This window comes from Nycticebus coucang, chromosome 2 (assembly GCF_027406575.1).
Source record: "Nycticebus coucang isolate mNycCou1 chromosome 2, mNycCou1.pri, whole genome shotgun sequence".
Taxonomy (NCBI): Eukaryota; Metazoa; Chordata; class Mammalia; order Primates; family Lorisidae; genus Nycticebus; species Nycticebus coucang.
In genome coordinates this window covers 116004358-116021513 of record NC_069781.1, presented here as the reverse complement: position 1 = coordinate 116021513, position 17156 = coordinate 116004358, and the positions used below count along the sequence as shown (strand labels likewise).

The 17156-nt window shown below is 46.5% G+C and overlaps 1 protein-coding gene across 2 annotated transcripts in view; it reads right to left on the bottom strand.

The window, feature by feature from the left end:
* GNG7 (G protein subunit gamma 7) overlaps positions 1 to 10345 on the bottom strand; it is a 165864-nt gene extending 155519 nt beyond the window's left edge. For both annotated transcript variants that reach the window (XM_053580780.1, XM_053580770.1), the window contains exon 1: positions 10255 to 10345. The gene's annotated coding sequence lies outside the window, so the exon portion shown is untranslated. The remainder of the gene's footprint in view (positions 1 to 10254) is intronic.
* Between the last annotated feature and the right edge of the window lie 6811 nt (positions 10346 to 17156).

The following is a 17156-nucleotide window of genomic DNA, read 5'->3' as shown; positions in this document are numbered from 1 at the left end:
CACACGTCTGAGTTTTACAAAGCTCAACCAGGCATGCCTTGGTTTTCTTTACCCAGACTGAGAGCATTCTAGAACCCAGAGAAACAGAGACAGAGAAAGAAAAAGATGAGAAGGAGACAGAGAGAGAGAAACTTAACAAAAAACAGCCAAGCAATCCACAAAGTTCTATTCAGCCCCATTTCTTCCCATCCCCTCTTGCCCTTGATCATTGAAAATTCAAGCTAAAAACAATTGTACATTTCATAAGTAGCAATCTGCAAAAAGAAAACTCCAGAAAATATAATAATTAAACCACCACTTTCTCACTCCTGCCTCGAATATTTTAAAATGAGCCTATGTCGTTAAGAATAGTGTGTCAGGGTGGCACCTGTGGCTCAAGGAGTAAGGCGCTGGCCCCATATACCGGAAGTGGAGGGTTCAAACCCGGCCTTGGTCAAAAAAAAAAAAAAGAATAGCGTGTCAGTTCTCAGCCTAAAGAGAATGGCGTGTCCGAATTCAGCTGGTGTTGAAAATGAAAACTGTCCCCAGCTCCCAAGCCAACAGAAGGAAACATTTGTTTTTACTTAAACCCATCACAATTTTCAAATTTCACTCTGGGACATTTTGCCTGGCAAATTGCCAGCATCAAAACATCCCTCTAAAGACACCCATTCCATTATGTTCCAGTTGTTAGTTCAACTGTGAGGTGGAGTAACCAATTGCATCAGGTGTTACTGCTTTGATTTCATTTACTTTATATACTTTTTTTCTGGTTTACACTATGAAAGCTATCAGTTCAAGATATTTTACACGTAGTTTTATGTTCATACATCTTTTTTTTTTTTTTTTTTTTGTAGACACAGAGTCTCACTGTACCGCCCTTGGGTAGACTGCCGTGGCGTCACACGGCTCACAGCAACCTCTAACTCCTGGGCTTACGCGATTCTCTTGCCTCAGCCTCCGAGCAGCTGGGACTATAGGCACCCGCCACAACGCCTGGCTATTTTTTTTTGTTGCAGTTTGGCCAGGGCTGGGTTTGAACCCGCCACCCTCGGCATATGGGGCCGGTGCCCTACTCGCTGAGCCACAGGTGCCGCCCATCTTTTTTTTTTTTAAAGAGACAAGGTCTTCCTCTGTTGTCCAGGCTGGAGTGCAGCGGTGCAATCATAGCTCATTACAGACTCCAACTCCTAGGCTCAAGCATTCTCCTGCCTCAGCCTCCTGAGTAGCTGGGACAACAAGCTCACACCACCACACTTAGCTAATTTTTCTATTTTTTGCAGAGACAGGCTCTCACTATGTTGCCCAGGCTGGTCTGGAACTTCTGATCTCAAGTAATCCTCCCACCTCAGCCTCCCAAAGTGCTGGGATTATAGGCATGAGCCACTCACTTAGCCTGCTTGTACATCTTTTAAAGTAGCATACAATAATGATCATGTAAACTTTAAAATGTGATATATTTTTGAGCTATCAAATGTCACATTTTAGCAAACCTAAAAGTCCATTATTTCTAAGATGTACTGTTACATTTGGTGACACCAAAGAAAACGTTTGTCAATTAAAAATAAATAAGAAGGCTTGGTGCCTGTGGCTCAAGTGGCTAAGGCGCCAGCCACATACATCTGACCTGGCTGGTTCAAATCCAGCCTAGTCCTGCCAAACAACAATGACAACTACAACCAAAAAATAGTCAGGTGTTGTGTCAGGCGCCTGTAGTCCAGCTGAGGCTGAGGCAAGAGAATCGCTTAAGCTCAGGAGTTGGAGGTTGCTATGAGCTGTGATGCCACAGCACTCTACCCAGGGTGACAGCTTCAGGCTCTGTCTCAAAAAATTAAATAAATAAATATAAAAATAAATAAGAAGAAATAAGTTAAAAATGCAAAAAAAAAAAAAAAGAAAGAAAGAAAACAGAATGCCTACCATACTGTGTGCATTGTAATAAATGCTACAGCAAAAAAACCATTCTGTATGTTTGTTCCAAAATCATTAACCCGTACTCATAAATGAAACTATAGAACAAAAGCTCCTAGCAAGACTATATTCAGGGCAAGTTCTCTGAAGTTGACTAGTAGGGCTAGGCTGACAGGGAGGCTTAAATGAAGTGATAAAAGCTAAAATCCCAAGATCAAGTCATAGCATGACCACTAACTCGTGAAAGGTCCAGGCCGCATTTTTGTCATCTGTGAAGCATGCAAGCTGAGGGGCCAACGAACTTTTCCTGTATGAGGACGGATCATTACTGTTTTCTGCTTTGCAGCTCCGTCTCTATGGTGACTACTCAACTCTGCCACTGTAGCAGAACACAAGAATCTGTGTGTCAATGAAACTTTATTTTTCAACACTGAGTTCTGAATTCCATATAATTTTCCTGTGTCATGCCACACTCTGCTTCTTTTGACTTTTTTTCCCATTACCATTTAAAAATATGACAACTATTCTTAGCCCATGGGGCATATACAAAAACTGGCTATGGCTCAGTGCCTGTAGCTCAGTGGTTAGGGTGCTGGCCACATACACCGAGGCTTGTGGGTTCGAACCCAGCCCAGGCCTGCTAAACAACAATGACAACAATAACAAAAAAAATAGCCAGGCATTGTGGCAGGCACCTGTAGTCCCAGCTACTTGGGAGACTGAGGCAAGGGAATCGCTTAAACCCAAGAGTTTGAGGTTGCTGTGAGATATGATGCTACAGCACTCTACCAAGGGCAACATAGCGAGACTCTGTCTCAAAAAAAAAACCCAAAAAAACTGGCTATGAGTCGGAGGTGGCCCAGAGCCCAGGTTTACTGACCCCAGGACTGGACAATCTCCAGGGCCCTTCTTGAACTGACTTTCTCAGTTTCCCTGATTCTAAATCCACACAAGTTTTTCAAATCGTCTGTTCACTTCTGCTAGAACCAAGCTGTGTGTTCTCTTGTGTTGACCTACACTCTGCATTCCAAAATAGCACCAACGTTCTTTTTATTTAATGCACTGTAAATCTTTCAACCTTCACTTCAGCAAGCAATGAGTCGACTGACTTTCCCTCATCCTTTGGGAAGTCTCGACAGGGATTTTCTCAGTATCTGGTATCATCCCTCACCAAAGCAAATACTTCAGTAGTTCTAAAAATGACCTCCAAGGTGGTCAAATGTGAAGATACACTCAGACGCCTTCAGAGGTGTTATTTTCTACTGAGACTTTCCCCGTTTACTTCCTGGACCTGAACTGGCCTCAGGTGCCACTGAGTACCTGACATGTGGCTCCTCCAAACTGAGAGGGGTTCAAGGTGCAAAACACACACCAGACTTCCAAGACTTAGAAGGAAAAGAATATAAAATAGCTCGTTCATGCTTTCTTTATAACGGGTGCCTAAAATGATATTTTGGCATTCTGGGAGGCCAACGTGGGAAGATCGCTTGAGGTCAGGAGTTCAAGACCAACCTGAGCAAGAGTGAGACCCTTATCTCTACTAAAAATAGAAAAATTAGCCAGACATGGTGGCAGGCACCTGTAGCCCAGCTACTCGGGAGGCTGAGGTACAAGGATCACCTGAGTCCAGGAGCTCAAGACCCTGTCTCAAAAAAAAAAATTGTTTTTTTGGATCTATGGGGTTTAGAAGAATGTATCATTAATATCGGTTTTACACATTTTTGTTTATTTAATGTGGCAAGTGCATTGTTTAAAATTATCTGTTGTATTTCTACTAGACAATATACTACTACTATTTATCAGAATGGTGAATGTGTTAGAATAATTCATATAAAACTCCACAGGATACAAAGGTATGTCCTTTCCACCAGGTATTCAAGGTTACTATGCCAATCTTACCTCCTTGCCCATAAAATCAAAATACTAGGGGAAGGGGGTACAAATAGCAAGAGCACGAATAGTAAGGATTTTTAGGTCAGTGAAATTATTCTTGTTTTGTTTTTCTCATTCTGTCACCCAGGCTGGAGTGCAGTGGCATGATCATAGCAGCTTCAAACTCCTCGACTGAACCAATCCTCCTGCCTCGGCCTCCCAAGTAGCTGGGACTACAGGCATGTGCCCCCATGTGTGGCTAATTTTTCTATTTTTGGTAGAGACAGGGGTCTCACTCTTGCTCAGGCTGGTCTCAAACTCCTGGCCTCAAGCAATGCTTCCAGTTCAGCCTCCTGAGTAGCTGGGATTACAGGCGTGAGCCACTGAGCCCGGCAATTCTGTAGGATACTACAATGGGACACATGTCATTGCACATTTGTCCAAACCCAAAGCATGTTTAACAGCCAGAGTGAACCCCAGTGTCAGCTGTGAACTCTGGGTGATAACGATGTGCAGGTTCACGGATGGAGACAGTAACAAACATGCCCCTCTGCTGTGGGTGCTGATAGTGGGGGAGACTGTGGGTGGGGATGGGGGCAGGTGCATATAGCAACTCTCTGTACTTATTGCTCCATTTTGCCATGAATCTAAAATAGCTCTAAAAACCAAAGTCTATTAAAAGCCCAGATTTATCTTTTTTATTTAATGCAATCACATAATCAGAAAATATTATTAGATATAGTTTAGCCCAACGGCTGTCAACTAGGGGAGACTCTGCCTGCGGGAACAATTAGTGATGTTTGAGGACGTGGTTGTCACACTGGGGGATGGGGGTGCCACTGGCATGAAATGGGTGGAGTCCAGGGATGCTACCCAGCATCCTGCAATGCCCAGGATGGCCTTATCCCAAAGAGTGACCTGGTCTTAGTGTACACCTTCAAGAGACCCCGGTTTATTCAAAGCCTATCATTTTAATAATAAGACCCTAATATTTATCGAGGGCTTTAAAATTCCCACCTCGTGGGAGGCAATGTTCAGGGGACTGAGTGATAACCTGTGGTCTCCCTTCCCCAGCCACCTCTGAGAGGCCGATGAACTCAGAATCTCCATTTTGTGTGAAGTGGTTCATAATTTTAGTTTTTCTGTTGTTGAGAAAGGCAGAAGGGAGGAGGAAGAAACACAAAAGGGACTCAGCAGCCAGAACCATGCAGACCGGGGAAATCCTGAATCTCACCACATGTGGGGAACCAGCTGCTTTCTACCTATTGGGGGGCTGAGCTATACCCCCCAGGAAGATCTGTCCATGACTTAACCCCCTATACCCAAGAATGGGACCTTATTTGGGATAGGATCTTTGAAGATGCAATGAGTTAAGATGAGGTCACTTTAGAGTGGGGTGGACCCTGATCCTGTGACAGGTATCCATATAAGAAGAGAGACACACACAGGGAGATGCCCACGTGATGCCAGAGGCAGAGATTACAGTGATGTGGCCACAAGCCAAGGGGCCCTGGAGTCTCTAGGAGCTGGGAGAGGTAGGAAGGACACTCCCCTGGAGCCTCTGGAGGGAGCACAACCTTGCCACACCTTGATCTCAGACCTCTGGCCTCCAGGACCGTAAGAAAATACATTTCTTTTGCTTTAACCACCCAATTTGTGGTCATTGATGATGGCGGTCCCAGGAACCCTATGCAATTCAGCAAAGACAAGGTCAGAAAAGATGAGCCTTAGTTGTGGGCTCCAAATGGCCCCACTCCATAGGGGCTCAGAAGGTCACCAGTGTCCAGATTGAACAAACCTTCTCTAGATGGAAGGAAAGACCCAGCCACTTCTGTGCATACACCAAAATGGGATGCTGTCCTTCCAGCTGTCCTCTGGACAGTTCAAAGCTTCCTTCTAGCCTCTTCTCTGGACCTTCCTGGCCAAGAACTTACCCCCACACACACCAGGACCCTCAAGAGACTCCTTACTGTACCCACAACGGTGAGGCTCACAGAACACACAGGCTAAGCCCCCTCTCTGTGCTGCCCCAAGGAATCCTGCCTCCCAAAGCCAAGGCAGGCAGCAGGGCTCAGGCACCCCAACCCCGCTGCCATCCCCATGCCAGCACACAGGCAGCTCATTCACGTGGCGCTCCCAGGGCCTGGCACAAATTCTGAAGCTTAAAATAGGCACACAACGGGCCTTTGTTGGATAGAGGAAGGAAGGAGTGGTTCAGACAATGGAGACAGCAACAGCGGCGTGCAGGAAACCTGGGGTGGGGGAGAGGGAAGGATGGAATGACTAGGGGCCTCAGAAAGGTCAGGTGCGGCCAACTCAGGCAGGAACATAGACGCCACAAGAGGACCTGTGATTCCAGCATGGATGATGAGCTGGTGAAGGTGGTGGGGAAGTGACCATCTGATTGGCGACTTAGGGAGCTTATTGGGGCCATGCAGGGCTCACCTGCTGGGGTAAGAGAGACAGAAGCCGATATCCGCTGGCTGGGAGGCTCTCAGCACAGATAGTGAAGCTCTCAGCTCAAGGCAGGGGAAAGAAAGTAGACAAAAGAGAGGGAAAACCACCCCAAGCTTCAGTCTACTGGGCCACCTATACCCAGAAAAAGAAACATTTACGTAGCAGCAGTGGGCTTCAACACCAAAGGTGGAAACACCCAAATATTCATCCACAGATGAGTAGTCAAACACGTGGTCCAACCGTGCAATTGAATATCACTCAGCCACGACAAGGAGGGGGGCTCTGACACCGGCTACAATGTGGATGGACCTTGAGGACACCGTGCTCGGTGAGAGAAGCAGACACAGAAGGACATAGTGTAAGACTCCATTTATGTGAAATGCCCAGAAGGGGCAGATTCACAGGGATGGGACGTCGATTCATGGATGCCAGGGGCTGGAGAGGGGATGGGGAGTGACTGCTGATGGGGACAAAGGACCTTATTGGGATGATGGAAAGTTCTAAGAGGGGTTTATGGGGATAGTTGTACAACTCTATAAACTTATTTAAAAAACCAAATAGTTGAATTTTATGATATTTAAATCATAACCTCCATTTAAAGAATAAAAAGCATAAAGACCTTCCTCTCTGCAAGGTTCTCAAGAAGAACCTCCATAACTGTTTCTGGAAGAATTTCAGAGCAGCCCACCAGCCCCCCAGTGGCAAGACCAGGTGGGAGATGAGAACAACACAGGAGCAAGGAGAAGAGATGGCTCACCCCTGCTGCAAAGCAGGCAAGAAAGACAGGAGTGACCTGCTGGGTCCAGTGTGCCACCAAGGACAAGTCGCCCCATCTCCTCAGCCCTCACATTAAGTCTGCCAGGTCGGGTCTCCTGGGTGACATGGACCATGAATGCTTTTCTTTAACCCAAAGGGTACAGCAGCAAGAGGCAGTGACAAGGGAGGTCAACACATGTCCAAATGAACATCGATGCTCGGAGGGAGACACCTTGACATCACCAAGGACGCTGTGGAATTGCAGAAGTCCACTGCAAAAGGACACAATTGTGTCACCGTTCTGAGACAAACCTTCCCTGGGACAGAAATCTGGCATGGACAATCACCCACAGAGCTGTTCCTGTCAGGGAAGACACAGCAGCCTACAAGGAACAAGGTAAGGGGGACAAGAAGGCTGTGTCACCCTGATCAATCACAACTGTCATCACTGGCCTCTCTGGAAAGCACAGAAAAGTTTCAAATCCACAGAGGCCAGGTACAACCTTTTTGTGAGAAATCACCAAAGACCTTCAAAACTATGAATGACTTAATAAATATGATTTTAAAGACCATCACTGTCCACAGGGCAAATGAAAAAAGCTGCACTAACAGCTGGCATGGGAAGAAAGGTTTGCACGCTGTGACATGCTGCACAAGTAAAGGGTCTCCGTTCAGCAAAGCGTTGTCTGAGTGTGAAAGTGATTCATGTTTATTTCGCTTTCCCTTCACACGGCAGGGCCCCAGGCTTTATTAAGCATGAAATAAGAGCAGAAAATAATTGCATCGGTCAAAGGATATATTCTAAATAATGACCAAAGATCACCTGAAAAATTCATTCAAGCTTCTTTAGAAACCAAGGAAGCAAATGACAAACTCCAGCATCTTTCACTGCCTGGAACTGGTAAATTAATCGCATATTCAGAATCAATATTAAGTGTTCAGAAGTCACATAAAAGACCCACCTGGAAATAAGTCAGCATTTCTAAAATTCTCTCAAAGCAGTGTGATCATTTTTCCTGCCCTCTCAAACCATCAGTCTCCAATCCTGAATGGCCACACTACCTGAGACTCGAAGGTAAGATGGGGTCTTTAAATGAGAAATAAATTAGTTTTGTCTATAACAATGGTTTTCAACTGGAGTGATTCTGCCCCTCTAGGACACTGGGCAATATCTGGGGACATTTGTGGCTCTCACGACTGATAGGTCCTCCTGGTACTGAGTAGGTGGAGACAGGGATAATGCTTAGCACCCTGTCACTCCCAGGACAGCTCTCATCCCAGAAAATGGCCTGGTTTCAATGTCCACAGTGCCCAAAGGTGTCATATAAAGTCAAGTTATAAAGCTCATAAATTTAAAGAGCATATAACTAGGGCCCGATGATTCCTTACAGAGCACACATTGGAATGGTTTGTTACAGGGTACACCTAACTCAGAATGACTCAAGCAGCCGTCTCTTAGATGCAGTTGTCCCTGAAAAGCCTTCAGAATCTCCCAGTGCCAGGTCCAGACTGAGTTGTTTTCCTCTTTTTTTTTTTGCGGTTTTTGGCCAGGGCTGGGCTTGAACCCGCCACCTCTGGCATATGGGGCCAGCACCCTACTCCTTTGAGCCACAGGCACTGCCCTGTTTTCCTCACTTTTAATAATACAGAGATTTGGGCTGCGCCTGTGCACCTCAAGGCCTAGAGTTAAGTACCAATTGCTCTCTTTCCTTCATTCTGTGGCAACCCACTCATTTTACTTCCTCACCTGCACCCCACCACCCCAAGAAAAAATTTTATTTAGAACATCTTCCTCAACGCTTCAGGAACTTCACGATGTGCCAGGAAGTTGTGTTTAGGGCGCGGAATCCTCAGTTGATACTTGCAATGACCCTAAGAGGCACATGAGGCTGTTTTTATTATTCCCACTTTTCCAGGAGTAGCAAACTACACTAACACTGCTAGGTCAGCAGCCAGAGGACCGATATGAACACAGGCCCACCTCCCAAGCCGCTGAACGCACCATCATCTCAGCAGATCAGAATGTACCCTCTGGGGGCACAAGTTTGTGAACTTGACATTTACCTCTCCGACACCTCTGACACCTAGCAACCGCCTAAATACTCTTAGCTGGGATCTGTAGGTTCTGCTCATCAAGCCTGTCTTCCACCGCCCACCTCCAAGCCCCTAGCAACCCCCGCTACCCAGGAGAAATGAAGTGCCGCCCACGTGCCTCAATAGCATCGTCCCAAAAACTCCCACTTCAGTTCCTGAAGAATTCAGTCACCAACATGAGCTTTTCTGCTTCCTAAGACATTCTCCTTTGCACCCTATATCCTAGAAATAGACCTCAAAAAGTATTTTGAACTTCAGTTTCCTGAAGCTCCCTATGCCCCAAGGATGTCTGCCCCAGGCCGTTTCCTAAGCCAAAAGATTTGTCGCCCCAAAAAACCTATGGGGGCGATTCCTCTCCAAATTTCTTATAACTGAATCCTACCTGAGACACCCCCATTTCCTCCTGAATAGTCAACCTCTAGCAAAACACCTGCCCACCTGGTCTCTTTCACCTCTTACTCCACATCTTTCTCACCACCAGTCCTAATGTCCTGCCTCCCACCAGAGCCCCCAGTCACCCAATGCACTCTCAAGCTCTCCATTTCTCCTCATACCCCTGGACTCCTTCTGGAACAAGCCCACCCTCCGATTACCCAGCCCCTCCCTGGCCAGCCCCTGACTTTGTCCATCTGATCCTTCCCCAGGTAACTCTAACCGCTGTGTCCCTCGATCACCATTCTCGACAAACAACGCTCCTCAGCCCCCTCCCAGCTAAACCCTGACCCTAATTCTATCTGCAGCCCCCTCCCCAGCTAACCTCACTTCAAACTCCATCCCAGACTCCACCACACCTTCAACCCTCAATTCCACTCCCAAGTCCCTCCTCAAATAGCCTCCACCCTCCAATCAACACCAGCCCCCTCCCCAACTAACTCAGACTTCGAATTCCACCCTCCGGCCCCTCCTCAGCTAACCTCGACTGTAACTGCAGCCTCCTCCCCAGCTAATCTCCATCCCAAGTTCAGCCCCTTTCCCAGCTAACCTGGATTCCAACTTCAGTCCCGACCCCAGCTCCAGCCCTGACCCCCAACTACAGCCCGGATCCCCAGCCTCCTCTTCAGCTTACCCCCGACCCCCAACTCGGTCCGTAACCAAATCGAAACTGTCCCAGCCCCCTCCCCGGGCCTCCGACGTAGCCCTCAGCTCCCAGCCCCGCTCTCGGACCCTGATCGCCAGCGCCCTTACCTGCAATCTGGCCCCGCGGCCACCTCAGCCCCGCCGCGCAGCCGAACCTGCAGCCCCAGCGGGCTAGCCCTCGATCTCCCCTCCGAGGGGCGGGGCCGGCGCGCGAGGGGCGGGTCCCGGCGTCCCAGCTCTACCAATCGCGAGCCCCGGCGGCGGGAGGCCGGGGCTGGGGGCGGGGCGCAAGGCAGGCAGCGGGGTAGGCTGCGCCCAGAAGAGCAGGGCGGGGCTCCGGACGTGGGAGGGGCCGGGGGAGGAGCGCTGAGTGACACAGCCGCGAGCCACCCGTGAGCCGGGGAACGCGCGAAGGGGGCGGGGATATGCTAATATGCAAATCAGCACGCCAAGGGGGTCTCTGAGGCAGAATGAGGAGCGGCTTTCCTGGGGTGACTTCGTTACGTCAACGAGTCACGAGGGGAAGTTCGAATCCCGAGGGAGGAGAGCGGGTTCGAATCCCGAATCCTAGCTCCGGGAGCTCAAGTTCGGGGGAAGAAAGTCAATAATAACAGCGGCGCCGCTTCCTTGAACGTCTCACAGGCTCCCTCTCGTGGAACCCTGGCTGCATAAAGCTAGAAGGCGGGATTATTATTAGCTCCATTTTACAGAAGTAGAAACTGTGTCTCAGAGAGATGAAACCCATGGTCATTCGCCTAAACTCATTTCATAATTTCCAGGGCTTCACCATTTCCTAATTTAGAGTCCTGGATCTCAAAATGCAGATTCCTGGGCCCCCACCCAGGTGAGTGAAGCAGAATCTTTTAGGAACTGAACCCTGGAATCTGCATTTTTGACAAGCTTCCCTGGTGATGTTGGGAAACATTTGGTTGGTCTCCAAAAGCAGTAAGGGGTCCTAAAAGGGAAACGTTCCTTAGTAGGGAGATGGAGCCACCATATTTTGTGAACTCAGGGACATTAGCCAATGCTAACATTCTGTGTCCCCCACCACCACCTGGGCTCTGTGATCAGGGCTGTCGTCCTCCCCAGCTGGGCTCCTCCAGAGCTCCTGTCATCCCTGCAGGAACCTCCCTGTTCATTCCAGGCTACAGTGTCCTCCCCTGCGGTGCATAGAAGAAACCAGGTGCCTGAGAGCAAGCAGCTCCCCCTCCCTGTCTGCCCTCCCACCTCCCAATCCAGCTCTCCCTGGCCCATACTCCCAAAGAATGACTGTCTATATAGGGAGTGCAAACCAGTGGTTCCCCGATGTGTCAAAAAAAACCTTGAAAGTTTTTAAATCTGTTGCCAATGTTTTAAAATCAGGAGAGTTTGGGGTGAAAAATCCAAATTTCCAGGCACTTTTAGAAAATTAGAAAGTCTGGAGATTTCCTGCAGCAACTGGGTGAAAGTTAACTGAACCCTCCTCATTCCAGCACAATCTCTTCCCCCAAGGAAAAATCAGGGCTGGGATGTGGATGAGACAAGTGAGGCATTTGTCTCAGCTCCAAAAGTGTATATTTTTAATTTTAATTTTTTAATTGAGAATTAAAAATTGTTTATGGTATACAACATGATGTTTTGAAATATGCATAAACTGGGGAATGGCTGAACCTGCAACCCAAATTCAACATTCAAATCCAAATTTTAAATAGCGGCCAAAACAAAAGAACTCCACAACTCACTGTCAAGATAAATATTAGGTTCATGCAATATTTTAAAAATTCAGAATAAATGCACAAATAATCCATGATGAGCAAAACACCAGCATTTTATTTTTTTAATTTTTTAATTCTTTTTTATTTTTTATTTATTTATTTATTTTGAGTCTGGGTCTTACTCTATCACCATGGGTAGAATGCCATGTTGTCAATGTAGCTCACAGCAACCTCAAGTTCTTGGGTTTGTGCTATCCTCTTGCCTCAGCCTCCCAAGTAGCTGGGGCTACAGGCACCCACCACAACCCTCAGCTAGTTTTTCTATTTTTTGTAGAAATAAGGTTTCACTCTTGTTCAGACTGGTATCAAACTCCTGAGTTCAGGCAATCTACCCACTTTGGCCTTGAAGAGTGCTAGCATTACAGATGTGAGCCACTGCACCTGGCCCAACACCAGCATTTTAAAGAAAGCTGAGATCTGATTAATTTTTCACTTATACAATTCACCTCACTCAGCCACCCATAGCCTAATCTGGTAGATCCTGTCTTTATGTAAAATATGTATATTTTGTTCATCATGGCTTCCTTTGCATTAAATATTGCATTAAAATGGCATGCAGCTTGATGACCAAGGTTTTGGGTCCCCTCACCCCATAAGTTTTGTGTCTCACTCACTGAACTGGGGTCCAGCCCCTGCTTACAAGTTTGCAAACTCTCTCTCAAGCCAACATGGCTCAGGCAGCACCTGTTTGCTACCTGAGCACCTGCCTGCACAGTCATGCAAATCTCAGAAGAGGCTCTTCCCAACCCTGCATCCCTTCAAGAGGTTGGCATAGTAGTTAGTACACAGTAGGAGCTTAATTCGTTCTTGGCAACTGAAAGGATGAAGGATAAACCTGGTGAGTTGGGTTTAGAGGAAAGAGGAAAATGATGGGAGCAAAACTGTCACCAAGGCTGGGCGTGGTAGCTCATGTCTGTAATCCTAGCACTCAGGGAAGCCAAGGTAGATGGATTGCCTGAGCTCAGGAGTTGGAGACCAGCCTGAGCAAGAGCGAGACCCCATCTCTACTAAAAATAGAAAAAAAACTAGCCGGGCGTTATGGCAGGAACCTATAGTCCCAGCTACTCGGGAGGCTGAGGCAAGAGGATTGCGCAAAACCAGTTTGAGATTGCTGTGAGTTATGACACCACAGCACTGAGTGCAACAGAGTGAGACTCGGTCCCAAAAAAAAAAAAAGGGCGGCACCTGTGGCTCAGTGAGTAGGGCGCCAGCCCCATGTACCGAGGGTGGTGGGTTCAAACCCAGCCCTGGCAAAACTGCAACAACAAAAAAATAGCCGGGGGGGCAAGACATGATTGCAAGAGGGACTTTACCTAACAATTGCAATCAGTGTAACTGGCTTATTGTACCCTCAATGAATCCCCAACAATAAAAAAAAAAAATAGCCGGGCGTTGTGGTGGGCGCCTGTAGTCCCAGCTGCTCAGGAGGCTGAGGCAAGAGAATCACATAAGCCCAAGAGCTGGAGGTTGCTGTGAGCTGTGTGACGCCACGGCACTCTACCGAGGGCAGTAAAGTGAGATTCTGTCTCTACAAAAAAAAAAAAAGTTGATCTCATAGAGGTGAAAGTAGAATGATGTACACCAGAGGCTGAGAAGGGTGTGTGGGTGGGAGGGAGAATGAAGAGAGGTTGGCTAATGAGTACAAACATACAGTTAGACTAAGGAATAAATTCTAATGTTTGGTAGCAGAGTAGGGTGACCAAAATTAGCAAAATATCATAGGCTGGATACAGTGACTCATGCCTGTAATCCCAGGGCTTTAAGAGGCTGAGGTGGGAGGATCAATTGTGGCCAGGAGTTTCAGACCAGTCTGAGTAGCGGTAAGACCTAAAAAACAATTGGCCGGGTGTGGTGGCCTGTGCCTATAGTCCCAGCTACTATAGTCCTCCTGCCTACAGAGGCAGAGGCAGGAGGATTACTGGAAGCTGGGAATTCAAGGCTACAGTGAGCTATGATCACACTATTGCATTCCAACCTGGGTGACAAAGTGAGAGCCTATTTTGAAAAACAAAAACAAAAAGCATAAAAAGCAAACAAACAAAAAACCATATTGTGTATTTCCAAATAGTTAGAACAGAGGACTTGAAATGTTCCCAATACAAAGAAATAATAACTACTCGGGGTGATGGACACCCCAGATATTCTAAATTGATCATTGTATTCATGTAACAAAATATCACATGTACCCCATAAATACATACATATATTTATACCAATACTTGTTTTAAGTGCCCTGTGAAACCATGTTGGAGCCTAAGGCAGAAGGAAAGGTGGGCAAATACCTATATACATATTCTCATGTATTGTTTCTCTTTTTAAAAAAATTAAACTTTTTTGAGCCGCGCCTGTGGCTCAGTGAGTAGGGCGCCAGCCCCATATGCCGAGGGTGGCGGGTTCAAACCCAGCCCCAGCAAAACTGCAACAAAAAAATAGCCGGGCGTTGTGGCGGGTGCCTGTGGTCCCAGCTGCTTGGGAGGCTGAGGCAAGAGAATCGCGTAAGCCCAAGAGTTAGAGGTTGCTGTGAGCCGTGTGACGCCACAGCACTCTACCGAGGGCAGTACAGTGAGACTCTGTCTCTACAAAAAAAAAAAAAAAAAAATTAAACCTTTTAATATTGGGCTCACTGTGGATTCACATGAAGTTGTAGAAATAACATATAGAAGAGAGAGCTCAAGTACCCTCTGCTCATTTTCCCCCAGTGGTAACGTCTTACAAAACTGTAATACAATGTCACAACCAGGATATTGGCATTGATCAGGTACAAATACAGGACTTTTCCATCAGCACGATGGAAATAAGGTTTCACATGGAAATAAGTTCATGTATCAGCATGAGCATCCCTCCTGGGGCCTTTTATAATCTCTTTTCCATTTCTGTAATTATTGTCATTTTAAGACTGTTATATCGACCAGCATGGGTGGCTCACACCTGTAATTCTAGCACTCTGGGAGGCCGAGGCAGGAAGATCACTTGAGGACAAGAGTTCGAGGCCAGCCTGAGCAAGAGTCAGACCCTGCCACTACAAAAAAAAATAAGAAAACAATAGCTCCCATAGTGGCGGGTCCCTGTGGTCCCAGCTACTTGGGAGGTTTAGGTAGGAGGATCACTTGAGCCCAAAAGTTTGAGGCTGCAGTAAATTCTGATCGGGCCACTACCTTCCAGTCTGGGTGACAGAGCAATACACTATCAAAATATATATATATATATATATATATATATATATATATATATTTGAAAGCAGATGGTATGTAACCTTTTGGAAATGGCTTTTTTTTTCACTTGGTATATCAAAATTCAGGCCAGGCACAGAGGCTCACGCGTGTAATCCTAGCACTCTGAGAGGTCAAGGCAAGTGGATAGCTTGAGCTCACAAGTTGGAGACCCCATCACTACTAAAAAAGAGGGAAAAACTAGCTGGGTGATGTGGCAGGTGCCTCTAGTCCTAGATACTCAGGAGGCTGAGGCAAGAGCACTTGAGCCCAAGAGTTTGAGGTTGCTGCGAGCTATGACGCTATGGCAATCTACCGAAGGTGACAAAATGAGACTTTGTCTCAAAAAAAAAATTATCTCAAGATTCATCGAAGTTGTCACTTCTATCAATATTTTATTCCTTTGGATTGCCAAGTAATATTCCACAATGTGGGACAACCACAATTTGTTTAACCATCCACCCACTGAAAGCCACCTGGGTTGTTTCCAGCTTTTGGTTTTTATGTATAATCCTTCCACAAATATTCTTGTACAGGCTTTTGTGTAACATAAATCCTCATTTCTCTGGGATACATGACCAGGAGCACAATTTGCTGGGTTGTATGGTAGTTGCATGTTTAGTGTTTTAAGAAACTGCCAATGTTCTTCCTGAGTTATGTTTTTTTTTGAAACAGAGCCTCAAGCTGTCACCCTGGTAGAGTGCTGTGGCATCACATCTCACAGCAACCTCCAACTCCTGGGCTCAAGCGATTCTCCTGACTCCACCTCCCAAGTAGCTGGGACTACAGGCGCCTGCCACAACACCTGGCTATTTTTTGGTTGCAGCTGTCATTGTTGTTTGGCGGGCCTGGGCTGGATTTGAACCCGCCAGTCAGGTGTATGTGGCTGGCACCTAAGCCGCTTGAGCCACGGGTGCCGAGCCCAGTTATGTATTTTTAATAGTTAATTTTTTTCCAGAACATTAAAGCAGTTGAAAGAATTAAAGAATTGGAAAGCAGGCAAGAGATGGCTTGAGCCCAAGAGTTGGAGGTTGCTGTGAGCTAAGCTGATGTCACGGCACTCTACCCAGAGTGACAGAATGAGACTCTGTCTCAAAAAAAAAAAAAAAAAATTGTAAATGAGTTGTATTATAATAAAATTCACAATGTTATTTTTACAAATCCATTATGTTTCAATTTTTTTTTTTGACAGTCTCATTTTGTCACCCTAGGTAGAGTGCTATGATATCATAGTTCACAGCAGCCTCAAACTCTTAGGCTTAACCAATCCTCTTCTCTCAGCCTTCCAAGTAACTGGGACTACAGGTGCCCACCACAACACCCAGCCATTTTTCTTTTTTTTTTTCTTTTTGTAGAGACAGAGTCTCACTGTACCGCCCTCGGATAGAGTGCCATAATGTCACACGGCTCACAGCAACCTGTAACTCTTGGGCTTACGTGATTCTCCTGCCTCAGCCTCCCAAGCAGCTGGGACTGCAGGCACCCGCCACAACGCCCGGCTATTTTTTTGTTGCAGTTTGGCGGGGGCTGGGTTTGAACCCGCCACCCTAGGCATATGGGGCCTAACCCCAACACCCAGCTATTTTTAGAGACAAGGCCTCACTCTTGCTTAGGATGGTCTTGAATTCGTGAGCTCAAGCAATCCACCTGCCTCAGCCTCCCAGAGTGCTAGGATTACAGGCATGAGCCACCACACCCTGCCCAAGTTTAAATGTTTCATTTATATCAAACAGGAATTATTATAATTTTACTTTTCTAGCTTTAGAAGAAGCAAATTCTACTAAACCAAGAATCACATTTCTGAAATCTACTTCCAGGAAAAAATAACCATTAAGAACATTTAAAGATGCGTACATGAGCTGGGCACAGTAGCATATGCTTGTAATCTCAGCACTTTGAGAGGCCAGGGTGAGAGGATGGTTTGAGCTAGGAGTTTGAGACCAGCCTGGAATATAGCAAGACCCCATTTCTACAAAAAATTAAATAATAATTGAATTATTATTGGTCATGTCTCTAATCCCAGCAATTTAGGAAACTGAGGCGGGAG